Source organism: Hyperolius riggenbachi, chromosome 3, assembly GCF_040937935.1.
Source record: "Hyperolius riggenbachi isolate aHypRig1 chromosome 3, aHypRig1.pri, whole genome shotgun sequence".
NCBI classification, from domain to species: domain Eukaryota; kingdom Metazoa; phylum Chordata; class Amphibia; order Anura; family Hyperoliidae; genus Hyperolius; species Hyperolius riggenbachi.
In genome coordinates this window covers 480,699,486-480,720,060 of record NC_090648.1, presented here as the reverse complement: position 1 = coordinate 480,720,060, position 20,575 = coordinate 480,699,486, and positions in this window count along the sequence as shown.

The following is a 20,575-nucleotide window of genomic DNA, read 5'->3' as shown; positions in this document are numbered from 1 at the left end:
TTTATTGTACAGTATTATTGTAACAACCTGTGAATTGGCCGCTGCTGACATGTAGGGGTGTCTGCAGCCGCCTCCCTCCCTGGCTTTCAAGTGTTTTCTGTTCCGTCGGCGTCTAGTACGCCGGGAACGGTCTTGTCTGCGGCTGACAGGGGGTCTGTCTCGTGCGGGCACATGCGGAGACAGGACCTTTATGCTAACAGAAGGCGCGTCAGCTGACCTGCCGGTCGGCTGACGTCAGGGATGTCTCTGGCCGCTCGGATTGGTGGAAATCCGAGGTGGGAGTGGCTGAGAGTCTCCCTCTTCCTCATAAGCCTTCGTTTGCCATTCAGTCGCCGTCTGCTATCGTGAATACTTACGTGTTAGCGATCAGACCTTAGACTAGTATCCGGTGTGCTTTGATCTGGGAAGAAACCAGAGATTTCACACAAGACTAGGATTATTGTTGATATTGTTCTTATTGTATTGATTACCTGTGTTTTACTTTGGCTATACTCTGACTTTGCTCTAGCTTACTGATTCTGTACTTTTGCCTATCTGCCTCAAGTTGCTGAACCTCTTACCTGATTACCAATTACTCTTCTGCCTTCTGATTTCTGTACTGATACTGTGTAAGGCTTGGTGGTGTATTCTCCACAGTCAGCATGCAACGCATGAGCTGGCGTGGAGGAGGTACACACACTAGCACAAGGAAACAGGCTATCCCTAGTATAGTGGAGGGGAGGACTGACTCCAATAGGAGATTGTGGCGCACAGAGCCGGTGCAGATCTGACAGCCACAAACAATGCTTTCGTTATAACGTCTCAGCGCAAAGTAGCGCTGAGCGCATAAACCAGAACTGAGGAGATCAGGACAGGTAGACAGAATGAACGCTTGCTAGCTAGCGGCTACTTAGCGACAGCAAGCGTCCAAAACAAGACAGACTGGAATGAGGCAGCCAATGCGATTGCAGCGATGGCGTGCCTCACAAAGACAGGACAGGATAGTCAGGAAATAGCAGGATCAAGATAGATGAACGTAACACAGACAAATATACAATAAGTATGTTTTCCTAGCGTATTACAATTACAGCTATCAATGAAACTATTTGTAACGTCTGACTAACATATGTATATATCGGCAATGAACCGATATATGACATAAGCAGGAACGCTGACTAGGACTGGAGTAATACAGGGAACAGGACTCAGAAGGATTCGCTATCTCTTCGCAGAGATGAACGCAATCCACAAACGGTAACAGAACAGGATTCAGAAGGATTCGTTATCTTTTCGCAGAGATGAACGCAATCCACAAACAGTAACAGAACAGGATTCAGAAGGATTCGTTATCTCTTCGCAGAGATGAACGCAATCCACAAACAGTACCAGGAGCAGGATACTAGCTCAGCACGGGTGCTCACGATACGCGCAATATACACAGGATATAAACAGTTCGTGTACGTATACATCAGCGACACTGATGTATCAACGTAACACGAATACAAGGAAAATAATAAACGTGCTGGTATGCATATATATGGGCAATGAACCAATATATGATGCAAAACCAGCAAAGTATCTTTTAGAACAAGAAACACGATCGGGGCTGAAGCGACAGCAAGACAGGCTTAAACTGAAGCTATGAAAACCCGAGGAGTCCTGCAGGAAGCAGATCTTTATACTGAGGTCATCCAATGGGAGCAGACATGCAGATTCCCACACAGGTGAATGATAATCAGTCACAAGCTGACAGCAGGGAAAGGCAGACAAAGCTATGCAGCTTGCATGGAAAGAGATCAGAACTGCCTGAGCTGCAGCACTACTACTTCCAGCAACACCTGCTGCAGCAGCGATCATTACAGTACCCCCGCCCTTAAAAGCGGATTCCAGACGCTTTTCAAAACTGAAATTCCCAACAAAACAGTCTGACTGATATTTCATGATGACCGGGACAGCCCGGCAAGACCGAATTCCAGAATCAGTCCCCACAAGACTGGACCCATCAGAACCAGAACCTACAGAACCATGCCCATCAGTACTACAAGCCCCAGTGTGACACCCATCAGAACCATGATTTCCAGAAGAAAGCCCTCCGAAACTCCCTGAGCGATACCCACCGCCTTCCAGGAACCGTTCAAAAACGCCAAAGCCTTTGCAATGCCCACCGGGACTGTCTTTACCAACACAAAACCCACTGTTGAACCAGTCCAAGGCACCAGGACAAGTTTTCTCAGAGACCTCCCAGAACACCTTGAAGCTCCAACGAGATCCCCATAGGTCAGAATGCCCCTGAGGCTCACATGGAGAACTATCAAGAACCCCTATGGAACCTAGGGCAATTCCCGAGTCAGGGCCACAAGGACAAACATCAAGATCAGGGCTTTCAGGAACCAGAACCATATCTGGGCATGCAGGCAGACTGGCAATATCAGAACATGTTCCCACTAAGGAAGCATCAGAGCACGCTAACACCTTAGACACACTTGGGCATTCTGGCACACAAAGAACATCTGGGCACACTGGCACAAGAGAAACCTCTGGGCATGTCAAGGAACTGTGAGCCTCAGGGTCAGCCAAGACAGGACCAAAACCAGGACTGGCCAAAAAAAAATCATCAAGACTAGACTTCGCAACTACTGGACTTTTACACGAGAATGCAGGATCAGACTTAGATGTCGCTGATTCCAGCAAAGTCAGTAACAAATCAGATTCAGGGGCACTAACAAGACAGGACAAATCTTCTTATGTATGCACTGAACCAGATAGGGACTCCACAACTACCTCTGGACTGGACAGAGACTCATCTAATACACTGGATTGGAGCTCATGAGGCGCTGCAGAACAAGTCAGTATTGCAGCAGCCCCCACTGGACTAGGCAAAACTGAGGAATTCCCTGGACAGGAAGGGGACTCTGGAACCTCTGGCACAGCGGCCAGAGAACCAGAATCTTTCAGGATACAAGGCTGGGTTTCAGGAACACTCATCAGACCGGACTGAAATTCTGAGATTTCTATTATTTTGACCAGAGAATCAGAATTATCCATGTTACAGGGCAAGACTTCTGAAACATTCAGAGGACAGGGCTGGAGTTCCTCGGCTGTTACAACACTGGAGAGGGACTCAACAACATTGGTTAAATCAGACTGTGTACAGGGCAAGGTATCTAACACACTTGCTGACGAGGACAATATTTCAATGGCTTCTGCTTTGCTGGGCAGAAATTCATCAAGTTTTATTAGAGCAGACTGTAATTCCAAAACAGCTGCTAGACAAGTGAATATTACTGCAACACCAACTGAGGTAAGCAGTGCCTCAGACTCCTCTGCTAGAGGGTTTGAAGTATCCAAAGTACTGGGTGAAGCATAAGACTCTGCGACCACAGCTTCACTGGACAGGATCACTGAACAGTCCATATTGCAGGGCAAAACCATGGAAGCACCTGCTGGACAGCATAATGATTCTGTGACCTGAGTTTCATTGGAGAGATCTACTGCACAATTCATGGTACAGGGCAAATTTACTGGAACATTTTCTGAACAAGGTAATAATTCTGTGATTTCAGGTTCACATAGCAGATGCTCTGAGCTATTCACGATACAGGGCAAATTTACTGGAACATTTTCTGAATAAGGTAATAATTCTGCGATTTCAGGTTCACATAGCAGATGCTCTGAGCTATTCACGAAACTAGAGCGAGGTGTAGAGACAGGAAGATCAAGACACAATGTTTGCGCATCTGAATCACCATTCATTTGTAAAATTGGAAGATTCAGATGCTGGGGTACTGAGGTTTCTAGACAGGATTGCTGGGACTCGGAAACTGATGTAGTGCATCTATTGGCATCTGCTGGATCAGACGGGAGTTGAACTTTATTAACACAGGTAATTTCTGCAGAAGTGTTTGCAGAGGCAGGCAAGATTTTTCTGGTGTCTGTTTCACTGAACAAAGACTCATGAGTACTGGCTAGACTGGACTCGGAAGTCAGCAGGACCTCTGGATTCTCTGCTGAGAAATTTGCGCAGGGCAAGGTTAAGAATGTATCAGTGGCTTCTGTTTTACTGGTAAGTAACACTGAGTTATCCATGGTACAGGGTGGAATTGCAGGAACTTCAACTTCACACAAAAAGAGCTCAGAATCACCTGCTGAATCAGCCAAAGGTGCTGAAGCAGGCGGGTCAGAACGTCAAATTTGCGAATTCGGAGTCACATAAAAATCATCCAAAATCAGTTCCCACACATCAATCAAAGCAGCCACACAGTCATACCCACACACACCAGTTTTTATTAGGTTATAGGCAGACTTAATGCATGCATTCAATACTAATTCACTTTTTGCACTGTAAAATTGACAAAATGAACTTGAATCATTCTTCCATTCATTGACCAGAGCTTCCATCTCTCCTTTCTCAAATGGAGGATTCCAAGCATACTTAACAGGCAGATCATGGTTTGCAGATATGATTGTAGCAGGGACATATATTGGGTTAATTAGCAGGTGATTGGCAGATTCCTTATTCCTAAGAATCTCCAATACCTGTAGCAAGTGCTGAACTGTAGTGTATGCAAACTTTCCTTGCTTCACAAATAAGTTGATTTGTTCAATACTCTGTAATATCTCCTCATAATCATACTCAGATAATTCTTTTAAACAAAAATCTTTATTTTCCCTAGCCAGGGAGGAAAGTTCATTAGTAGTTTCATAAGTCCATTTAACTCCCCTGAAAGACAATTGCATTTCATTATCTGTTAATGGCAGAATCTCATTATAGGTCTCAGTCGCTAAGGATAACGACTCTGCAGATCGGACACGTTTCTTAAAACGTTTGCGTTTTGCCTTAGACCCTGCTGTTTTTGGTGATTTATTCAAGGCTGCAGGAAAATTATCAGTAACACTTTCTGCTTGCTGAACATTTTTGCAAGCAATTGAAAGAGAAGCTGATTGGCCTGCTGCCAGGAGTTCATTAAGAGGAAAAGGCAATGGATCTATGCGCAACCAGTTATGGATCACAAACGCTAGAAATTCCAGCGGTCTCTCTTTCAAATCGGAATGATTGAGAACATCAAATGCCCACTGGAATAATTCCCCTTTAAACAAAATATAACTTAGTTGGAGTGCCCAGGTTGAAACAGGAGTCGCTTGGAGATCGGGATTGGCTAGGAACCTGGCACATTCAGAGAAAAACTCATTTTCTGTTTCAGAGTTAAGTTCTTCAAATTTCTTAAAGGAACAGGAACCATAATTAACAGTGTCATACTTTCTGGGAATCCCCCCCACAATGGGGATTGGTAATGGGGTTTTCATAATGTACGGCTTGGTGGTGTATTCTCCACAGTCAGCATGCAACGCATGAGCTGGCGTGGAGGAGGTACACACACTAGCACAAGGAAACAGGCTATCCCTAGTATAGTGGAGGGGAGGACTGACTCCAATAGGAGATTGTGGCGCACAGAGCCGGTGCAGATCTGACAGCCACAAACAATGCTTTCGTTATAACGTCTCAGCGCAAAGTAGCGCTGAGCGCATAAACCAGAACTGAGGAGATCAGGACAGGTAGACAGAATGAACGCTTGCTAGCTAGCGGCTACTTAGCGACAGCAAGCGTCCAAAACAAGACAGACTGGAATGAGGCAGCCAATGCGATTGCAGCGATGGCGTGCCTCACAAAGACAGGACAGGATAGTCAGGAAATAGCAGGATCAAGATAGATGAACGTAACACAGACAAATATACAATAAGTATGTTTTCCTAGCGTATTACAATTACAGCTATCAATGAAACTATTTGTAACGTCTGACTAACATATGTATATATCGGCAATGAACCGATATATGACATAAGCAGGAACGCTGACTAGGACTGGAGTAATACAGGGAACAGGACTCAGAAGGATTCGCTATCTCTTCGCAGAGATGAACGCAATCCACAAACGGTAACAGAACAGGATTCAGAAGGATTCGTTATCTCTTCGCAGAGATGAACGCAATCCACAAACAGTAACAGAACAGGATTCAGAAGGATTCGTTATCTCTTCGCAGAGATGAACGCAATCCACAAACGGTACCAGGAGCAGGATACTAGCTCAGCACGGGTGCTCACGATACGCGCAAACTACCAAAACGTGCTGGAAAGCTGACTAACTGCACACAGGATATAAACAGTTCGTGTACGTATACATCAGCGACACTGTTGTATCAACGTAACACGAATACAAGGAAAATAATAAACGTGCTGGTATGCATATATATGGGCAATGAACCAATATATGATGCAAAACCAGCAAAGTATCTTTTAGAACAAGAAACACGATCGGGGCTGAAGCGACAGCAAGACAGGCTTAAACTGAAGCTATGAAAACCCGAGGAGTCCTGCAGGAAGCAGATCTTTATACTGAGGTCATCCAATGGGAGCAGACATGCAGATTCCCACACAGGTGAATGATAATCAGTCACAAGCTGACAGCAGGGAAAGGCAGACAAAGCTATGCAGCTTGCATGGAAAGAGATCAGAACTGCCTGAGCTGCAGCACTACTACTTCCAGCAACACCTGCTGCAGCAGCGATCATTACATACTGCCTCTCTGTTGCCGAACTTAGCCTTTCTGACCACTCTACTCACCAGTGGGCCCTCGCCACTGGTGAGGTGTGCTATTTACCCACCAGCCCCCCGGTGTGGTATCGCCACTCCTCCTTTAGTGACTAATAATACCTTTCCAGCCCCTCTGGAAAGGTCTGCGCACATTAGATTGTCACTTAAGCTGATAGTGCCTTACCAGCTCCTCTGGTAAGGCTTTGCCGAACTATCCAGTTATTATTACGGCAAGTGCCCTCCAGCTCCTCTGGAGAGGTTTCCCCTGATTTCCTTGTTGTTGTACAGGAAGTTCTCGCCAGCCCCTCTGACCTTAATCGTTATTGTACTGTTTCTGTTAGTGCCTTTTCAGCCCCTCTGGAAAGGCCTATCCAAACTATACAGTCTCCAGTACTGATAGTACCTTACCAGCTCCTCTGGTAAGGTTCAGCTAAACTATTGAGTTACGGTTGCACCAAGCACTACACACTTAGCATCATTGTAGCTATACTAGTATTATTGGTGATTCTGCAGATCATCACATAATCAGGTATAGCGTCTGCATTATTGGTGATTCTGCAGATCACCATATAATCAGACATCTGAGTTGCTACACCCAACCGTTACAATTGTTTAGTAACAATTGTTAATGTTCATTATTTGCCTGCCTGTTTTTTAATTTTTATTTTTTTTTAATTTTCCTAAGTAAATTAGAATACAAATAGATTGGTATATATTTCTCAACTTTTTGAGGTAAGAAAAAGACAACTTTCAGAATATTATTCTGATTTATATCTTAAAGTGTACTTACAAGGCTTGGAGAGGTATCTGCTCATAGCTCAGCTCCAATGCCCCAATATATCACCACCTTCTTCACCTTATGTGGCACGCCCCCGCTTGAATGGGAGGTGATGGACAACACCTGCCCGACTTTGCTTACACCCAGGCCTTGTAGGTGCAAGGTATAGCAGCTGGGCATAGAGTGGATAGGAAAACCCACCAAAGCCAAACAGGAGAGAGATAACAAAGTCCAGTAACAGTCCGGTTCATACACAGGCAATCCAAAAAATGTGGTACAAAAAGGTAAGGCAAACTCAGATCGATAAGGCAAGCAAGGTCGGTTCAGGCAGCAAGGAAAGGAAGTGCAAATAACAAGGCAAGGGTCGGTTCAGGCAGCAATCAAGAGAATGGTTGATAAACGGGCAAGGTCAAATCCAGGTAATCACAAAAACACAGGTTAAACACACCCAGCAAGTAGCCAAAGTTAAAGCTAACAGGCAATGCTAGACTGACACCACATGCTTTAATACAGCAAACACCCAATCAGAATGAGCAGAGTGAAGGGACCAATGAGCGCAGGGCCGGGCCGAGGCATAGGCTGGAGAGGCTCCACCTCAGGGCGCAGTGTAGGAGGGGCGCACAATTCATTCAGCTGTCATTCCTAATTGTGTTTGAAGCAGAAAGAAATAAGAAAAGGGCATACATGGCAGTGACTACAAGCCAGATAACTAGATATTAAGGTGTTGGGGAGGTTGTGGGCCCTGTGGCGCTTCTTAGTCTAATAGCAATCAGTGTGTGACGGCTGGGGTGGCAGGGATGGAGGGGCACACTTTGGTGTCTCAGCCTTGGGTGCTGGAGGACCTTGTCCCAGCTCTGAATGAGCGAAACATAGCAGGACACCTCAGGTAAGATTCTTACAGTACCTTAGATTGGGACAGTGGCATGGTCTATACTTACCTGGGTCTTCTATCAGCCCCATGAGGTCCGTGGACTCCCTCCCTGTCCTCTCTGATGGCTCAGTTGAATTGGAAAAGCACCCGATATTCTGGCCAGTCATGGCCAGTCAACGGCTTCTGGTCATGTGCCCCTGCTTCGGTCCCATGCTCGGAAGCGGTCTGCACCTGCACAGTACTATTGCGCAGGCGCTTAACGCTCCCAGGCACAAGAGCATGATGAGAGGAACGCACGTGGCTGTACTGCACATGCGCAGAAGAGCGTGTCCGACAAAATATTGGAAGCTTTTCCAAGGTTTGACAGCAAGGGAGGTCCTGGACCTCATGGGGCTGCAGGTAAGTATAAATCATGCCCTCACCATCTCAGGGTCACTTTAAAGAAGTCATGAGCAAAAGACACATTTTCAATTTTCCAAACACTCTGGCATTTAAAATGAGCGTGATAAAAATTTAAAAGCTTTAGCATAATACAAATATTGTTTTAGTAGATTGTTGCTGCTTATTTATTACTTATTACTTTACAGTATTAGTTATTTATATATTGCTGACACATTTTTGAGAGAGCTTTTCTAACAATTTGGCACAAATTCTTACTAGGTTCAATTCACAAAGCTTTATTTATCTTAAGTGTTTTTTTTTCTCCCTCATGAGTTTACAAACGTATTTATTTTTATTATAATTTTAGTATTTGTCTTAAAAGTCACAAAAAACAACTCTACTCTTTCTCTTTCTTTATATTTTAAGTTTTAGATTATTTATCTCTAAAATTCATCCTTATTTTAAATTTTTTTTTATTAATTAAAAATAAATTAATAACAATAAGCTCCTCTACCAGCCAGATTTTTTTAATTACCTTAATTGCAAAGTAATTGTCATTCTTTGAGGAGTTAAAAATGACAAAAATGCACACGTGTGCCTGACTTCATGCGTAACCCCGGCGCAAGTGCGCCGCTAGTTACACAGAAGGGGGCACTGTAACTACGAAGAGGATGCCATTACTATGGAGGATGTCGGTGAGGTGCGGGTTTTCCACATGGCTGCAGTCTGCAGTGAGGAAGATCCAGCAGCTGGGACACTCAAGAGCCGAGATACTGCATGGGATAGCTGGGACCCTCGGATGACCGCAGCTGGGACAATCGGATAACCCTCGGATGACAGCAGTAAGGCGGATGAGGAGAGGATCGCGGTGTCAGTATCTGGTATGTTTTGGGGCCAAAACACCGTACCTTTAGAATATAAGTCGCACCCACTTTTCCCCCTAGTTTTGGCAAAGAAAAAGTGTGTCTTATATTCCGAAAAATACGGTATTTTTTTTTCAGACAAACGAGACTTTCATTATATGGTATTTTCCCCTCCAACAATTTTATTTTTCATTCATTTTTATGATGAAAAAAAAAAAAAAAAACAGAAAAGACCAAAAAACTAATTATTTCTCAGTTTTACAATTTCGAGTTTGAAAATGAAAAATGCTACTGTAGGTAAAAAAAAACACAAATTCTGTTCGGATATTTCTATCATTTATCACAAAACTTAAATTTATGTTCCTTTCACAATTTGTGTTCAGGATTTGATTGGTATTTGATTCTGAAATAATGCTACGGTGTGTATTTTTCACTTGTAACTGAGAAAATAAAAGTATTTTTAATGGTAAAAATCAATCTTATTGGCTCAGGGAACATATATTCCCTTTCACCAACTAGTGCTCCAGCAGAGCACATCTTGCCAGAGGTTTGCACAGGAGCAAGCCTCAGCTACAAGATGTATATCTATGTCCCTGTGGCTTAGATAAAGTCAAAGAGGACGTAGATATACTATAGTGGTGGACAAAAAGTGGTTAAGGAACAATTTAAAGTATAAAGGTATGAAGCTAGGTGGATAAAGCAAATAGGCTGTTTTTTGCTAAATACTCAACAGAGATGATCAAGGAGATGCTAATGATGCTGGCTTGCTTGCAAAATGTAATGCAAATTATATGTAGATTGGAATTGAACCAATCAAATGTAGTGATGGGCGAACATCCAGATGTTCGGGTTCGGGGGGGTTCGGCCGAACATGCCCCCGATATTCGGCATGTTTGGGCCGGACCCCGAACCCAACCCGAACATGTCCCTTTGGGGCCCCTATAGGGTCCCAGCATAAAGGGAGAGCATGCCCCGAGCGCGGGGGGGGGGGGTCGGAAATGCCCCCCACCCCTCCCCGCTAAGCTCTCCCTTCTGCTGGACCCTATAAAATTAAATAGAAGTCCCCCAAAGTACCTGTAGCAGGCTGGCAGGAAGAGGACAGGAAGCGGGCAGCCGGCGATCACAGGCGCTAGTACCATCTGATACTTCCGCCCTCTCTCTGACGCACTTCCTGTTTACATTTGTAAGTCGCGTCAAGAGAGAACAGAAGTACCGCGATGACGCATACGAGGGTACGCGTCATCTACATGGGGCCGAACCATCTATAGGGGGCTTTGTTCGGCCGGACACGGCTGTGTTCGGCCGAACACAGAAGGCCTGATCGGGTTCAGGCAGCGTGCCCGAGCACCCTCATGGTGTTCGGGGGGTGCCGAACCGAACCCGAACAGGCCAAAATCCGGGCGAACCCGAACAGTGGCGAACACTGTTCGCCCATCACTAATCAAAAGCTCTTCCTGCCATTTTTGATTGGTCATATTCCAAGCTGCATACATTTCCTATGTGCTTCTAAGCAAAACTCTACTATCCGCTGGATACCATACTGACCTGATGAAGTGGCATGCAGCTTGTAACACCTATATTTTCTCAGAACTTTTTTAGAGAAGCACTTTTTCCTTACTTTTTTTTCCAGTTTTTATTAATTTTATATAATTGGTATTGCCCCCTCCCTCCCTAGTTTATTTATTATTTGCTAAAGAAGACCATTAGAGAGTACCTGTAACTTATTAAGCTTAAAGAGTACCTGTAACCTGAGATGTTGAGGGCTCACGTGTGTCCTGCGTCTTTCACCAAGGCCACTAGGGGTGGCGGTCATGAAGAAAGATGCAGGACACAGGAGGAGGCATGTCAGCAGACAGGTGAGCCTCCAAAACTCACCATGAGCCTGGGTGGTACACAATACATAGCGGAGACCTGGGGAGATTGTCAGACGGAGGATCTGCACAGTTTACCCACAAATTTCATGCTGAAATGTATTGCAAATCTGTTTGCACTACAATGGCAGCAATAGATGCCTCTCTGATCAGATTTGATCAGAGAGAGATACATCTGATGGTCGAATCTGCTGACCATCTGCCACTGTATGGGCACCTTTAGGTATAAGGAAGGAGTTAGCTTTATGGGAGGAGGTTAGGGCTAGACACTGGAGTTAGCTAATTAAGGGGGGGGGGAGAGCAACACTAAGGGCCCTTCTGGGGCCCTTTTACACTTAATGCGCTGGTACTCATTAGTGTGCGTTAGTGTGCGTTTAGTATGCGTTTTTTTCCATAGCAGTGCATTGTGAAAAAGATTTCAGCTAAAACATGTATAGTGGGAACTGTGCCATAGGAAAACATGGGTATTACCGGTACTTTGAAAATCTTTCAGTTATAACTGAGAGCAACTGATAAAGTGTAAATGGGGCCTAATACCACTAAAAACACCATTGCACCTCCTAAGTAAAGCACCAGCAATGGCACTGTACCGAAAGACACACTATTAAGGAAACAATTTTTATTCCATTAAAAATGACACTTGCCTTGCTCATCATCAGCTTCCAAGATTTTCTGAATCACTGACTCAGAATAAGTACACAGATCAGAAGTTCTGACTCAAGTCTGACTTTACAGCTGTTCCAGGTTTTTGATTTAGCAACTGCTAGTCTGCATGAAAGCAAGCCTTTGGCATTTTGTAAAAAAATCATTAACATGGCAGCTTCCATAATCCCATCACTTTAAATCTACTTTATTAAATCTACTTTAATGTGTTTGTATGGAGCTCACCTTTTAAGTAAACCTGTCATGAGGGGAGCAAGCAGATTTATACTTACCTGGGGCATCTTCCAGTCACCTGTAGTCTGTTAGCTCCCTCGGTGTGTTGTGTGGCATAATGGTTAGGATAGCAGTCAACCAAGCGGTAGGCCTGGGTTTGATTCCTGGCCAATGTATGTGAGTTGGCTTTTGACATTCTACAAATCCCTAAGCAAGCTCATTTTTCTCTTGGATATATCATAATGGTACATGCTAGGCTGGCTTCAGCATGTAGCATTGTAGTTTGTTGTGTTGGTGGTATAATGGTTAGGATAGCAGCCTACAGAGTGGTAGGCCCGGGGTCGATTCCTGGCCAATGTATGTGAGTTGGCTTTTGACATCCTACAAATCCCTAAGCAAGCTCATTTTCTCTTGGATATATCATAATGGTACATGCTAGGCTGGCTTCAGCATGTAGTGTTGGTGGTGGTATAGTGGTGAGGAGAGCTGCTTACCAGGCACTAGACCTGGGTTCAATTCTCGGCCAATGTATGTAAGCTGGCTTTTGAAATCCTACAATTCCCTGGAAGACAAGACCCTCTTCCTCCCTCCGGGAGGAGGGAGGGAGAGATGAGGGAGGTGTTGTGGGGTGCAATATAAGGAACAACAATCAGCCAGGAGTAAGCTAACAAGCCTACAAGAGCCTAACTAAGGTTTCCCTAGCAGAGTCTGTCAGCAGCTTTCCCTTAACTAATTACTGTAGGCAGACGAGTGAGTAAAATGGCTGGAGGACCTTGCCTTTTATAAGGGGGGGGGGGGGCTCCAGGAGGGAGTGTAGTCTGATTGGTAACAAGCTGACTGTGATGTAGAGGGTCAAAGTTGACCTTAATGGAGCACTATGGGGCGAATCGAATTTCCGTAAAAGTTCACCTTCGCTGGCGAACGCGAACCACACAAAGTTCGCCTGGAACCGTTTGGGCCATCTCTAGGTGACCTCTCCTCTCTTTCCCTCTAGTATATGTAGCCTGAGGACCCCTTCCCCTCCCGTATAGGTAGCCAGATGACTCCCTTAATCCATCCCTTTCCCACTCCCCCCTTTCAGTATAGATAGCCATCTTGCCTCCACAGCGCAGCAGCCATCAGTGTCATTGGTGACTTTACCGGGACAGAGAGAGCTCGAAAACAGAGGGGACTGACACATAACACGCTGATGGACTACAGGAGGCTAGAAGAAGCCTGAGGTAAGTATAAATCCTTTTGCTTTTGTCATCTCAGGTACACTTCAACTAATACTATCTACATACACAAAGTTATTTGATCAATATTTAACCAAAGATTTTGACATATAATTAAAAAAAAATCACATGAGATTTTATGTTTTACATCTATGGCAGTGACGGGATAAACAAATTAAATGGAATTTTGACTGTTATTATTTTCTCATTCATTTAATGCAAACACTGACAACATTGGATACCTCTGTTTACATGTATCTGTAATGAAGTAATTACAGTTTATGTTTAATTGCTGTCCCTTTATCATAACTGCAGTGACTTCTCTGCTAATGAATATAACTTAGAGATAGCACAGAATAAAATATGACAGTTGTTTTATTGTTCTTTTCATATTTCCAATAGAACTAAGTTCTTTATATTTGAACATCATCAAATTAATGAGAGGAAAGATTAGCTAACGGCACCCATTTAAGCTTCCCCTTGGTAATACTCTGAACATTTGTATTGTGCTTTTCTCCTGTTGGACTCAAAGCGCTCAAAAGCTGCAGCCACTAAGAGGGCTTATAGGAGGCCACCCTGCAGTGTTAGGGAGTCTTGCCAAAGGGCGTCATACTGAATAGATACTGACCCTAGCCAGGATTCAACCCCTGGTCTCCAATATCAAAGGCAGAGCCCTTAAAGGGGTTCTGTGGAGGCTTAAGAAAAAACAAAACTGACTTACCTGGAGCTTCTATCGGCCCCCTGCAGCTGTTATGTCCTGCACCATCCTCCTACGAGCCTCCGTTCCCCACCACCGGTCTGGTCTAATTATTCGTCTAACAAGACGAATAATGCTCCCTCCTGATCGTGTCTCCGGGAGCTTACTGCGCAGGCCGGTCCCGGTTGGACCGGGAGTGGCTGCGGGGAATGGATGATCGTAGGAGGACGGCGCAGGACATGACAGCTACAGGGGACCAATAGAAGCCCCAGGTAAGTGTCAGTTTTGTTTTTTTAAGGATTCAGGGAGAAAAAAGGAATGATCAGAACTTCAGCTTGAAATATGACCAGGGAAAAAAAACAATAGGTTCCTATGGCTTCACATACAGCGTGCAACCGCCAAAACACAACTTCCATGTATTATGAGAGAGAAAGAAGGTGGGCACCGATGCTCGGTATTGGCAGCAGATGGTAAAATCAGAGGAGGCCCCCGATGGAGAGCACTCCCCCCTACCACATCGGTGCCTGCCTTCTCTCTCTCTCTTGTTTTTTTTTTAAGGCTCCACAGGGCCCCTTTAATCAGTACACTATCCAACTACTACACTTGAGTTGTTGGACCTACAGTACACATAAACAAAGATGTGAGCTGTCAGCCGCATACCTACAATTCCTGGGGGCCCTGTAAGGCTTGGTGGTGTATTCTCCACAGTCAGCATGCAACGCATGAGCTGGCGTGGAGGAGGTACACACACTAGCACAAGGAAACAGGCTATCCCTAGTATAGTGGAGGGGAGGACTGACTCCAATAGGAGATTGTGGCGCACAGAGCCGGTGCAGATCTGACAGCCACAAACAATGCTTTCGTTATAACGTCTCAGCGCAAAGTAGCGCTGAGCGCATAAACCAGAACTGAGGAGATCAGGACAGGTAGACAGAATGAACGCTTGCTAGCCAGCGGCTACTTAGCGACAGCAAGCGTCCAAAACCAGACAGACTGGAATGAGGCAGCCAATGCGATGCGGCGATGGCGTGCCTCACAAAGACAGGACAGGACAGTCAGAAAATAGCAGGATTAAGATAGATGAACGTAACACAGATAAATATACAATAAGTATGTTTTCCTAGCGTATTACAATTACAGCTATCAATGAAACTATTTGTAACGTCTGACTAACATATGTATATATCGGCAATGAACCGATATATGACATAAGCAGGAACGCTGACTAGGAATGGAGTAACACAGGGAACAGGACTCAGAAGGATTTGCTATCTCTTCGCAGAGATGAACGCAATCCACAAATGGTAACAGAACAGGATTCAGAAGGATTCGTTATCTCTTCGCAGAGATGAACGCAATCCACAAACAGTAACAGAACAGGATTCAGAAGGATTTGTTATCTCTTCGCAGAGATGAACGCAATCCACAAACAGAACCAGGAGCAGGGTAACTACCTCAGCACGAGTGGTCACGGTACGCGCAACCTACCAAAACGTGCTGGAAAGCTGACTAACTGCACACAGGATATAAACAGTTCGTGTACGTATACATCAGCGACACTGGTGTATCAACGTAACACAAATACAAGGAAAATAATAAACGTGCTGGTATGCATATATATTGGCAATGAACCAACATATGATGCAAAGACCAGCAAAGTATCTTTAGAACAAGAAACACGATCGAGGGCTGAAGCGACAGCAAGACAGGCTTAAGCTGAAGCTATGAAAACCCAAGGAAACCCTGCAGGAAGCAGATCTTTATACTGAGGTCATCCAATGGGAGCAGACATGCAGATTCCCACACAGGTGAATGATAATCAGTCACAAGCTGACAGCAGGGAAAGACAGACAAAGCTATGCAGCTTGCATGGAAATAGATCAGAACTGCCTGAGCTGCAGCACTACTACTTCCAGCAACAGCTGCTGCAGCAGCGATCATCACAGGCCCCCAGCCAAACTTTCATGATGGGGCCCCCCAATATTCCCTTCCCTTTCCTCCCCTTGGTGCCCTCCAGGGCCTAAGGGCCCATCTCACAAGGGTCATAAAACAAGTGTGGCCATCATGATTTTCCACGCCCATTATAAGTGTAGCCACAAAAACACCTGATCTAAAGTATAGTCCCCTGTATCGGAAGAAAGGGAAGGTAAGTAGTTGTGGCCCACCAAAGCTCTGCCCCCCCATCATCACCAACTTTATCACTACTTATCACAACAAAATGATCTATACCTTGTTTTTTCTGCCACCAATTAGGCTTTCTTTGGGTGGTACGATAAGTTAAGAATTATTTTATTCTAAATGGATTTTAACTGGAATAATAAGAAAAAAAATGGAAAAAATCATTATTTCTCAGTTTTTGGCCAATTATGATTTTAAAATGACTCATGCTACCGTAATTAAAATCCACACATTTTATTTGCCCATTTGTCCCGGTTATTGCAACAATAAAATTATATCCCTAGTTAAATGTATGGTGACAATATTTTATTTGGAAATAAAGGTGCATTTTTCCAGTTTTACATCCATAACTAATTCTTAGCCCACAATTTAATGCTAATATGTTCTCAAGAGGGCGTATTATTACTAAATTATGGGCTAAAAATTAGTAATGGATGTAAAACTGAAAAAATGCACCTTTATTTCCAAATAAAATATTGTCACCATACATTATACTAGGGATATCATTTTAATGTTGCAATAACCAGGACAAATAAAATGTGTGGATTTTAATTACAGTAGCATGAATTATTTTAAAACTATAATGGCTGAAAACTGAGGAATTTTTTTTTCAATGTTTTTCTTATTATTCTCATTATAATGCATTTTGAATAAAATAATTCTTAGCATAATGTACTACCCATAGAAAGCCTAATTGGTGGCGGAAAAAACAAGGTATATGTCATTTCGCTGTCATAAGTAGTGATAAAGTTATTGGGGAATGAAAGAGAGGGGCGCTGAAATGTAGAAAATTCCTCTTGTCCATAAGGTGAAAAATACCCGCGAGCTGAAATGGTTAATTATTAGTTAAAGTAATCGCTGCTGCGGTGAAGGAAGGAGAAGCTGATCCAGCCATCCAGGCAGGTAACTATAAAAGCTCCCTGCCGCACGCTCTGAATACCATGCTGAGCCTCCCAGGTTAGGGAGGCACATTTGCCCGGCAGCAGGAAAAATTCAGCCCCGCAGTCAAAAACAACTTTTACTTTATTAGGCTGCTAAAGGGTAAATACATGAATGAAACTGGAAGTCAGCAATTATACGAAGAAGATAAGTCTATCCACATGCTGTTCCTCTTGTAAATGGCATGTGGACTTTAAACAGGAAAATTATCTTTCTAGCCAGGAGCGTAACTAGAAATCAGTTGGCTCCCCTGCAAAGCTTTGGATGGGGCCTCTCACCCCCCCCCCCCCCTCCTTGCACACATGGGGCTTGATTTACTAAGCGGTGCTAACCTACTTAGCACGTCTAAAGTCTTTAGACGTGATAACCAGGGTGCTAAGTAGGTTAGTACCGGATTTCTCAATCAGATTGCGCGCAAAGTTTTGCGGGCAAAGTTTTACGCGCGCAAAGTTCTATGCGCGCGCTAAGTCCCATAGGCTTTAATGGGCACTTCGCGCGGAGTGCCCTGCGCTCTGTGCAGTGCGCACGCAAAACTTTGCGCGCTGTACTTTGCGCACGATCACTACTTCTCACATTTCAACTGAGTTTAGACGTGCTAAGGGCCAGTGCTAAAGTTAGCACCGCTTAGTAAATCAAGCCCATGGTGTACAGAAAACGCATACAGAAAACCGATAGATGAGTGTGCTCCCAGCCTCAGCTTATTATACTCACTCTGTCCATCTCTGATGGAGCAGAACTGGCTCTGCAGACGCCTCCAGTATAGCTACAGTGCAGAACACTTGGTGAGGGCTAGAGAGGTTGGGGGCTGGGTGTTGTACACAAGACCCTGCTGCACACTGAATAGGGAGTGTCTATAAATCTTTGTCTGCAAAACTTTGCCTGATTCCTTATCAGTGGCTGAGCAGAGGCAGTCATTAGAACAATTGTCTGTGCTGAGAGCAGAACGTTTTTTTCTCTCTGCGCCCTTAGTGTCAGTGTCTCAGGACAGGGAAATTAAACTTCTTCCACCTTGGGGCCCCCTGCTGCTTCCGGGCCCCCCTGCAGCTGCATCCCTTGCAGAGTCTAATGTTACACCCCTGTTTCTGGCATTTCTGATCTTGGGCAGGTGGATTATAAGATACCTACTAAAACTGAGTGAACAGAGCATTAACTAATGTTTTCTTAGCGCTAATCAGCACACACCGATAAGCAGACTTACGAGAGCCTGAACCCTTCCAAGTGTCTATCTAAAAAACATAAAAAGGTCCGCAGTTCTGCTTTAAGCAACCTGATAAACGTGCAGTAAGTAAACCATCCATTTTCGGACGTGAAATTTTATTAGGCTGCAGGTTGTAAAGGGACCTCCCTGGAAACTTTCATTTCGTTCCTGGCGTCTGCTAATAGCACGCGCCGAGCGCGATTTGTAGGAATCTGGCAAGCGGTGACTGGTAGAGAAATATAGCCTTCGGGGAATATGTTTTTTGATACGCCGCATCGTAAATTGGGATGTGACTGCCACGTGTTTCCATGGCAGCCATTTTCTAATTATTGTATAAGTTGGGCAGTTTCACTTTGGTCATCACTTTAAATTAACTATCACTCTTACAAGGCATTAATGAGGTTTTGGAATAAATCACTTTTTAAATTGGTTTCTGGTTTTGTCGGGTTGCATGATTAAAAGCCTTCCGTGCCTGGCCCTCACCTCCTGGCGTTTCACGCTGTAAGCAGCTCGGAAAATCACCAAGGGCTGGGAATAGGTGGAGGTGGATGACTAATGTGCCAATCAATGTACAGTACCAGTAAATCCGTCCATACACCGTCCTAATGGGGGGGGGGGGGGGGGGAACCCACATGCTGCTGTTTAATGGAATCACTGAAGGGGCTTCTTAGAAACCGTAGAGGAGCCTCTATATTTATGCAAAGCAGATGCCATTTACTAATATACGTTAAAGATGAAAAGACCTTCCGCTGGTAAATAAGTGGATTAAAACGATCTGTTTGCTTAACAAGTATTGCTTGAAACTCCTTCTACAGAAGAGCCCAACTACTCATTTAACGTAAGTGAATTGGCAAGACGTACATCCAGGCATTCAAATATGAATTGATTTCCTTTAATAGGGGGGAATATTCTCGGTCATTGAGGCTGTGCAAGCCTGGCGTCATTTAGTGCTACTGGGAGAATCTTTTTTTTTAAAGACGTTTTAATTTATGGTGTGCCGTGGAGATATGCTTTAATAGAGAAAATGTGATTATTTATAGTGATGTCTTAAGTGCGTGACGGGCAAAAAGCAAGCTGCTCTGTAATAAACTGGAAAAATAAACCTCATTTAAAAGTACATTACAGTCAAACATGAAAATTTTGCATTTAGACTGACTCAGGGAAAAAGCTGTAAATTTCAACCTTGCATTTCATCGAAGAAATAGATAGATAGATAGATAGATAGATAGATAGAATATGCTGCAAATTCATCATTGCCTTTGTATAAATTTGTGAAAAAAAAGATTTATTTGTTATAGAGTATTTTTCTTGATCAGCCAGTAAATTATGTTTTACTTAAAAAAAAAAAAGTGTGTCTGTTTGGTAATGGTAGACAATCCCCAGGTTAAGGAAGTCTGACAAATGGACAACCTGCAAATAAGAACAGTTTGCTGGCACAATGAAAGAGTGGTATGGGACATCATCAGAGGTGACCGAAGGCCCTGGTGGCACAGGGAAGGGGGTCATTGGTCATTGGCAAGAGGGGGAAGAGAAGGTGAGGAGTAGACATGGGGGGGGGGCAGCATAATAGGAGAAACAGATGGGACACAGAGTAGCAGGTGGAGAAACAGAGGAGGCACAGAGGAACAGGAGGAGAAAAAGAGGGGGCACAGAGGAACAGAAGGTGAAACTGAGGGGGCACAGAGGAACAGGAGGAGAAACCGAGGGGGCACAGAGGAACAGGAGGAGAAACAGAGGGGGCACAGAGGATCAGGAGGAGAAACAGAGGGGGCACAGAGGATCAGGAGGAGAAACAGAGGGGGCACAGAGGAACAGGAGGAGGCACAGGGGGGCACAGAGGAACAGGAGGAGAAAAGGGGGGGGCACAGAGGAACAGGAGGAGAAACAGAGGGGGCACTGAGGAACAGCAGGAGAAACAGATGGGGCACTGCGGAACAGGAGGAGGCACAGGGGGGCACAGAGGAACAGGATGAGAAACAGAGGGAGCACTGAGAAACAGGAGGAGGCACAGGGGGACACAGAGGAACAGGAGGAGAAACAGAGGGGGCACAGAGGAACAGGAGAAAAAACAGAGGGGGCACAGAGGAACAGCAGGAGAAACAGAGAGGGCACTGAGGAACAGGAGGAGGCACAAGGGGGCAC